At 37.9% G+C, this 8,406-nt stretch overlaps 1 long non-coding RNA gene across 1 annotated transcript; it reads left to right on the top strand.

The window, feature by feature from the left end:
- The first annotated feature begins 1,293 nt into the window (after positions 1-1,293).
- On the top strand, positions 1,294-7,523 carry LOC137192289 (uncharacterized). The gene is made up of 3 exons (XR_010930552.1): positions 1,294-1,453; positions 4,508-4,597; positions 6,786-7,523. It is a non-coding gene; the product is annotated as an uncharacterized lncRNA (long non-coding RNA).
- The last annotated feature ends 883 nt before the right edge of the window (positions 7,524-8,406 follow it).

The raw sequence follows: 8,406 nt of genomic DNA, 5'->3' as shown, positions 1-8,406 counted from the left end.
CACATAGTCCTGGGGGATGTTTGCCTATTAAGTGCAGTGTTTTATTAAGTCTGGTGTGTCCTACCTTCAGCCTCGTTAAGATTCTCCTCAGTGCCCACTTTTCTCTGTATTAAAGATGTTGTTCTGTGTTTTCTGTATTTCAATTGTGCTGACACTATTTACTGATGCTTCTTTTAAATATTCCTTAATTTACTGAGAAATGTCTAATGCAAAATGGTGCATTACACCATCTCCTTAACTTCTCCTCTACTATTACTTAAAATTAGGTTAAACTTAATGTTAGATCCGTAGATATCCTCAAAAAGACACATCTTTTAAATTGTCATTGACTTCGTATTTCTAGCAGCATTTCTTCCATCTCAACTTGCAAAGCTGCAGTTAATCTAACGACACCGGAGAATAAATACAAAGCCTGTAACTGAAGATCGACATGTTTAGTGACACTCTGATGTAAATAGTCCTCAATGCTTTTTTTAGTCCCATTCACATCTGAACATCTCATTTATATAACTGATTTTTACATTTATCAATGAATCTCCAACAAAAACCTGAAAAAATAAAGCACTCTGTCTTATATAAATAACTGCTTCTTGTTTGGTTAACTGAACATCTGAAAAGTCACTTCTACATTATCCCAATATCCTCTTCATCCTTTTTCTCTTCATCCCGTCTTCTGTGTCACAACTGTATAACTGGATATTAGATTTTTTTTTTGTACTTTCAGGGTTAAAGTGGGATCAGATATGTCCAGTCAATTTAAAATAGAAAATGGAATTCCTCAAGGAAGTGTAATTAGCTTTGTCCTTTTCTATATCATGATAAATTATATATTTAGGGATGTAAACAGAGTTATAAGTGCTTCATTATATGTAGATGATGAGCAATTTGGAAAAGAAGGAGAAATGTTCTTCAGAGTGTTTTACAGATAGTTGAAAGTTGGTCATATGACTCATATGAAAGAAAGCACCAATTAACATCAACTTATTACTATACAGAGAACCTTTAGAGAGAGAGGCAGAACTCAGATATTATTATTATTATTATATTTAGGGTTATGGTTTGATGAAAAGAACATGTGGAGTTCTCATATAAAACACACAGAAACAAAATGTAAGAAAGCTATAAACCTCATGAGGAATGTATGTGGTTACGACTGTTAAATCACTGTTAGATATATATCAGGTCAATCAGCGTCCAGATGATCTACTGCCATGACGCTACACCCTCCGATACAGCAGGTGGCGGTGTGCACCTTTAAAGTTGGTTTGCAATCCGCCAGTACAAGAAGAAGAAGAAGAAGAAGACGAAGAAGACGACGAAGAAGAAGACGACCCCCACAGACACAAACAACAGACAAACAACAGACTTGCAGCGAACAAACAGCCGCTGAAAAACACTAAATCTGCGTCACAGATCCACAAACTGTCAGAAATGGTTTGACTGATCATCAACGGTGAGTCCTTTCATATAGAAACTCTATAAGCTTTAATTACTAACGTTAATCATTAACTCAGCTGATCTGTTGACCTGCCTCGAGCCTTAAAAACACATTAAAAAAATCTTATTCTTTAACTTTGTAAAGTATTAAAACTGGCTTTACAGAAGCAAAGTGAGCAGAGTTATCGGTGTGTTCGCTCATATATCAAATTAAATTATTTAATTATTCAATGTAATTATACTAAACCTTATAATTTCCAGAATACCATAACTTTACATTATGTTTGGTAAAAAAAAACATTAAATAATGTTAAAAAAAACACTGTTACACATGCGGATTGAATGTTTTATTCATATTCAAGGTTGTTAATTAGTGTTTTGCTACAAACACTGAACACATCTGGTCCTCGTGCATAAATGGATGTAAATATAAATATATCCACATTAAATAATAAACCGTCCAAAACACAAACCATTCCGAACAAATCACTCAAAGTGTAACACGGTGCGCAATATAACAAATAAAAAATAAATTACAATGTTTAAAACAGCAGCATCCGACACTGTAAACTTTCTCTTTAGGTGAGATTTGCTTTAAGAAACACTAAGCGCCTCAGCTCAGAGGGGCTGATCCGTCTCTGTTATTATCGTCCTGTTTTGGAGGAGATTCTCTCTGAAGGGACTGAAGTCGCTGTGATGCATCATCTCCCTGCCGCCACCTGGACAGTCATAGATAGACTGAGCCTGCAGATTCCCATCAGCTCAGGATCTTACTTCAGCATCTATTTAAGGATTCCTTCTTCTAGTGTTGCTCTGTCATCAAAGAGCCTCTGAACAGCAGACGTTTGTGGCTCCACTTCTAGTCCCTCTGCTCCCTCTGGGCCTCCTGCTGGGCCTCCTGCTGCTGGAGCTGCGTCTTGTCATTAAAGGCCAGTTTTTTTTGAAACTCAGGTCCAGTACGGTGGTTTCTGAGAGAGCAGTATCCATTCTGTAGAACTTTGTCACTCTGTCACTGTTCCTGCTGTTGTTCTCTGCTGACTCTTGCACACGAGAAACAGTTTGGAGGCTGTCATGTAGCTGAAAAAAGAGAAAACAGTAGCTCAGAAAATTATGCTTTGTTGTTCAGTTTATTCTTGTCTATTATTACTGGCATTCACCTCTAACACGCAATGACATAATAATAAATCTCTGCACTGAACTCTACAGTGAACAATGGATGTCTCTCATGCTATCTCAGATAAGATAAGACTTCATTGTCCTTGAGGGGAAATTTGACTGCATACGGCTGCGATCTACTTCCTTGTCGTCTCAGAGCATCAACAAGTACATTGCTGATGGCCGGAGTAGATATGATTGTATCCTCTGACTGTAGAACCTGTTTCAGCAGATAAAATGTTGAATTCCACCTCGTAACACGTTCTAGTTTGGGCCTCAGCTCAGACGTCGAGAACATTTCAGCTTCACCACCGTCAGAGCTTCACAGTCGTTCCTCTGCCAACTTCTCTGACGTTTGTCTGTCATGAAACTGAAAACAGTCCAGCTGACAGGACAGCATTTTATCATTTCCAATGAAGTGATTTGTAACAGACATGGAGGAAGTGGTGGCTCCTTCCTGGAAGAACAAACATTGGGTTGAGAGTTTGAGTGTAGCTTTTAAATCCCTTGTAATCATTTTAGCTAATTCCTCATCCACTGTGATCTGTCTTGCTGGGGTCATGAACTTTGGCTTAAATTGGCTTCCAGAGCCTCTGGGTTGTAACACGTCATGGTGGATGTAAACGCTGCAGCAGCAACAGCTCCAGCAGCTTTTCGAACCTGCTCGATATGATTCTACATTCTGCCTTCGTGTTGTCTGTTATTAAAATGCTTTTATGAAATTAGATTTAAACTAAATTAAAATGTTTTCTGTTGTTCACACACACCTCTCTGTCCTCTGTAGACAATCAGCTGTTGTTCTTCAGGTCATTTACAGACATTTTGTTCAAATTAAATCAAAACCACAATCTTTCTAACCAGCTAACCTGAACCAAGAGTCTAAACCTGAGCATGAAAAGTCTAACAATGCTGTCGTTTCTACTATTTTTGTGAAAAAACAACAACTGGGTACGTTGTCTGTGAACATTTGACTCGTACGTCCAGTATCAATATTTTTGGAACTTGCCAAATACGTTAATTAACGACATTTTCTCATTATGTTGAGAGAAAACATGATTCAGCAGCATTATGTTTCTAGTAAAACATGAGACGCTTGATTTAAATGTGTTGTGTTCAAGTGCATCATCTCATTTATCTGAACTAAACTTTTGAGTGTTTATTGTCGCCTCTTCATCCTGGAACACTTCTCTCCTCCTCTCTGCTGCACCTGAAGGGAGAAAAAACCAAAACTCATCCATCGTTTCAGAGCAACACACACTGCGTCGCTTCGTGACGCATCATTGGACACGTGTCGGTTTACGGTCGTATCACACGCCAGACGCAGAACACGGACAGAAGGAGTCAGAGTACAGGAGGAGGGATGTGTGGGAGTAAATGTGATAAAGCTGCTTCTCTGGAGAGAAGACAGGCGTGGACATACTGATGGATTGGTCCGGCTGTTCGGGGACTCTTTGGTGCTTTGGAGTTGCTTAAAATCCATCTGTTGTCATAGCAACAAGTCCTTTAACTCAAACCTGCTAAACTGCCATTTATTGACAGTAAACTGGATCCTGATGAACAACAAACATGAACTGACTTCCAGATACAAGCGATGAAAGAATGTTGATATAATTATGATTATAGATAAGAACATGCAGGTTATTGATAAATCATTATGATATATTGGTGTAATTATCACAATTAACATGATAAAATATACAACTCAATAAAAGAACCAATCAAAATTTAGTTTGAGATACTAAAAAGACAAAAACTAAAAGATTCTGTTAAAAGACCAACGGAGCCAGAATATGTAGCATTCATATAAATAATATCACCATAGTCCAGTACAGATAAACATGTGCTATATATATATATATATGTTTGATGCTGAGCAGAGCTTCCTCTCACAGTCTCCTGCGGTTGTTGTTTCCAGCCTGCAGGTACGTGGTGCGGAGGATCCGGGCTGCGGCGGAAAGCGAAGGGCAGCAGAAGACGATCGCAGCATCATGTAAGCAGGTGAAAGGTGAGTTTGGTACAAATGATGGAAGAGCTGAAATCAATGAGTCTCTGCTGAATTCATTAACAACATGAACCAGTTACTCAAAACACCTGGAAACTATCAGCTTAAAGCTCCACGAGATCATTTATAGCAAAAACACTTTCACCTTTAAAATACAACTATTGATGTGATTCAGGCAGCTCTGAACGATGAATCCAGTATCAAAATATCTTTCAATCAACTAATCGATTAATCATTTCAGTCATTTTTCAAGCAAACCGTGTTCTTGTTCAGCTTCTCAAATGTGCCGATGTTCTGCTTGTTTTAGACAAAACAAGCAGACTGAAGGCTTCATAAAATAATGAATCTATATTAATATTAATCAATAATGGAAATAATTGTTAGTTGCTGCTCTAAATCTTACCAATAATGTCGTTCAGGTGTCACTGAATGTATCTGGGATTTTGCAGAAACATAAGTAGTCAGTGATGTTGGATTCTTTACAAAGGAGACAGAAGCTAATACAATATTATTATTATTATTATAATTATTATTATTATTAAGTCATTTAATTCTTCCAACTCATCTGACAGGTCAGCTGTTGCAGATTCCTGGTTTATACAGTGAAATAGTTTGTAATAAAGCAGCTTTGTCTGTTTTGCTGCACATCACTGTGTTCATGGAAACCTTTGTTCCAGTAGTTGTGTCCTGATTGGACAGACGGTTTATCATGACACACTGACAGGAAGTTCAGTGTTATTATTGTGTTTTGAAGGTCAGGTTTAGTTCAGCTGGGTCTCTGTATATGCGGGTCCATTTTAAAGGGTCAGTTCACATCTTTTTCTCTCTTTACCTCTCGTCGTTTCTCTCCAGTCAGATAGTTTTAGTTTTATTTGTTCATATTTAGAGGTTTCTGTCTCTGAGTGTTGCCTGCATCTTAATAATGTGGCTACTTAAGAAATGTTAGTTTGGTTGATTTGCTTCCAAAATATGATGACAACAAATGACACATGTCTAAATCCAAAAAAAAAAAAGTGATGACATTAGCCGACATTATTTCTCCATCTGAAAAACACTATAAATGATGTAACGTTTGATTACATCCTCAGTTCTTTATCTTTGCTCATGTTTGATTTCCATCATAAAGAAAAACAGAAAGCTCTGGATGATCTGAGCTCAACATCATTTCAAACACGTCTGCCTCCTACATTAACAACTGGAACTGAAACCTGCAGCTCTGTGGAAAATGTCTTTATGTGTATATATATATATATATATGTGTAGTTGAACCTGTTCAGGTTTGTTTGTGTTCTTTACAACACGTTTCAGCCCAGCAGCTGTCAGCCTGTGTGATTTATTCTCTGTCAGGTTGGTCAGCATCAACATTACACAGTACTGTTGATTCAGGGCGGCTGCACACTGCTGATAACTGGTTTCATTTCACCATGAAATAGTTCACCTTCGTGTGTGTGTAGGATGTTTATGCTAAACAGTCCTCACACTGAGCTTTAACCTCTGACCGCAGAATAACGAGGAGGCAGCACGGACCGGCTCGCGCTTTCTGAACATGCTGATGTTGAGGGTGCGGAGAGTTTGGAGGGTGGCGTGTTTTCTTTTTAGCTCTTTCAAAACCAAATATACAAGAGCAGATATGTAAGGAAAGGATTAAACGGTGTGTTTGTCTTAAATCATTCTGCTGATTCAAATAGTTTCTTTCAGTCCAGATCAAACATTTGTTCACTTGATTCAAACCATACAAATAACTGTATCACTGTTACTGATTCAAGTCGTCCACAAAAAGCTTCACAGCTCAGTCTCGTCTTCTCACATCATGAGTGTTTCTGTGGTTTTCACAGCCTTTTAACTCACTTTTAACAAGGAGGCAACATCCTGTGAATCACAGCTGAGCTGACAGCAGCCAACAGCTACTGATTCAGTGTTCAATCTGCCAACTATCTGTTCCTGTTGTCACTAAGAGCGGCAGTAAAGTGGTCAATTTAGTGCTGGGTCTGGTGATTTTATGGGATTTGTTGACTGACAAAAAGACTGATCCTTTAGTTTAAATGTTTCCAAACCCTCGTACCCAGAGTGGCTCCTTCCCTCGGAGGAAAACTTTTCTCTTCATTATTTTGTAAAGGAATTAAAACATCAGGACGTAACCGAGCATCAAATCAAACCAAATGATCCGTGTCTCTCCATCATCTCCCTGCAGGACAAGGAGACGACAGGATGAGCGCCGAGCCAGCCTTGATCCCCCAACCGACGGAGGCTGTCGACGTGCGGCGGAAGGAACAGTGCGGATCCTGAAAGTAAACCGAGAGCTGGAGGGAAGAGTGGAGGGTTCATAATGAGGAGACAAATACATAAACACACACACACACACAGAAACAAACACACACACACACACACACACACACACACACACACACAGAAACAAACACACACTCAAAATCTGTCTTGGAAGGTCAGTTTTTTACTAAAGTCAAGTCGATATCACATCATGTCGACTGTTGTGGCTCTAAAAGGTCGTTTTAACAAATGTAAAGGAAACATCAGCAACTGTTTATTAAATATCATCTTTTCCATTCGATATATATATATACATACTGTTGGCACTGACATGTAAATTTCCCTCCAAAATGCAACATAAATCGCACATAAACACGACCTTCACATAACCTCCGCCTGCTTCCAGCTCTCGGTTTGCTTTCTCGCTCGTCCTTCGTGCAGTGAAGTGAGCGAGCGGTCCGAGTCTGCAGAGAGAATGAAAGTCTGATCACCAAATCCTCAACCGAGGAACTGATCAGTCTGGATCAATATTTAAGACTCTGCTGATGAAGCCGCTCCAAGTCATATATATATATATATATATATTAATTAATTCATGTGTTCATAGATTTGTTCTAATTCTCTGTCACTGGAATCATTTTCATTAAACAAGAACACATTTCTTCTGTTCTCTGTGTGGGTTTTTCTATTTGTAGTGGTTGAGATTTATTTTATTTTATTTTATTTGACAGGGACAACGCTCGTTTATCAACAGGAAGAGAACATCCTCGGCCAGATGTTGAAGAGGAAACGACCTAAAATTAGAATAAAATCACATCTTGTAGAAGTCATAGTACGTAACATAAATATTATACATCCACCAATCAAAACAATGTTATACACAACACAATATAATTAACAACAGATAGTAGTTAAAGCTCTAGGATGTTTTCTGTACCAGTATGAATAATAAATATAATATATAAAAACAGAAAATACACACAGTGAAGTTAAAAATTAGAATAAATGTAGTTCAATAAGAAATGGATCAAGTTCAGCTACAAGCTACTTTCCACTCATTCTCTATTCCCTTTATAAAACACACTTGATGTGTCTTTAAACTGGGGAAATAGTGAAGAAACCAGCACACAGCCTCTTCAGAAGGCTACAACCAAGTTCACTAATTTCCATAATAAATAAACTCAGTCTCAGGAGCGCAAGTTTCCACAACTAAGTTATTATTCTACGTTTTTCTAAATTATATAAATTATATTGTTAACCAGTTTACAACATGGACTGCAACGTGAAATAAATGAAATGAAATATACAGTATTTTACCTTTTTAGCTTTATGTTTTAACTGACTTCTTACAGCGATAAAATAAACATTTTCAAACACTTTACAGAAAGTTCTTAAGCGACCAGCTTAAATACAAACAAACAAAAAACGCTGTAGCGACATGTTAGCAGCAGCTAGTTTAGACTACACAGAGACTGTTTCTCTCACCATGAACGACAATGACATATTAAAAATCAATAACATATGTTGACAAGTTTATTTATGTG

Source organism: Thunnus thynnus, chromosome 11 (assembly GCF_963924715.1).
Source record: "Thunnus thynnus chromosome 11, fThuThy2.1, whole genome shotgun sequence".
Classification (NCBI taxonomy): domain Eukaryota; kingdom Metazoa; phylum Chordata; class Actinopteri; order Scombriformes; family Scombridae; genus Thunnus; species Thunnus thynnus.
The sequence above is the reverse complement of the archived record's forward strand: the minus strand, read 5'-3'. Positions and strand labels throughout refer to the sequence as shown.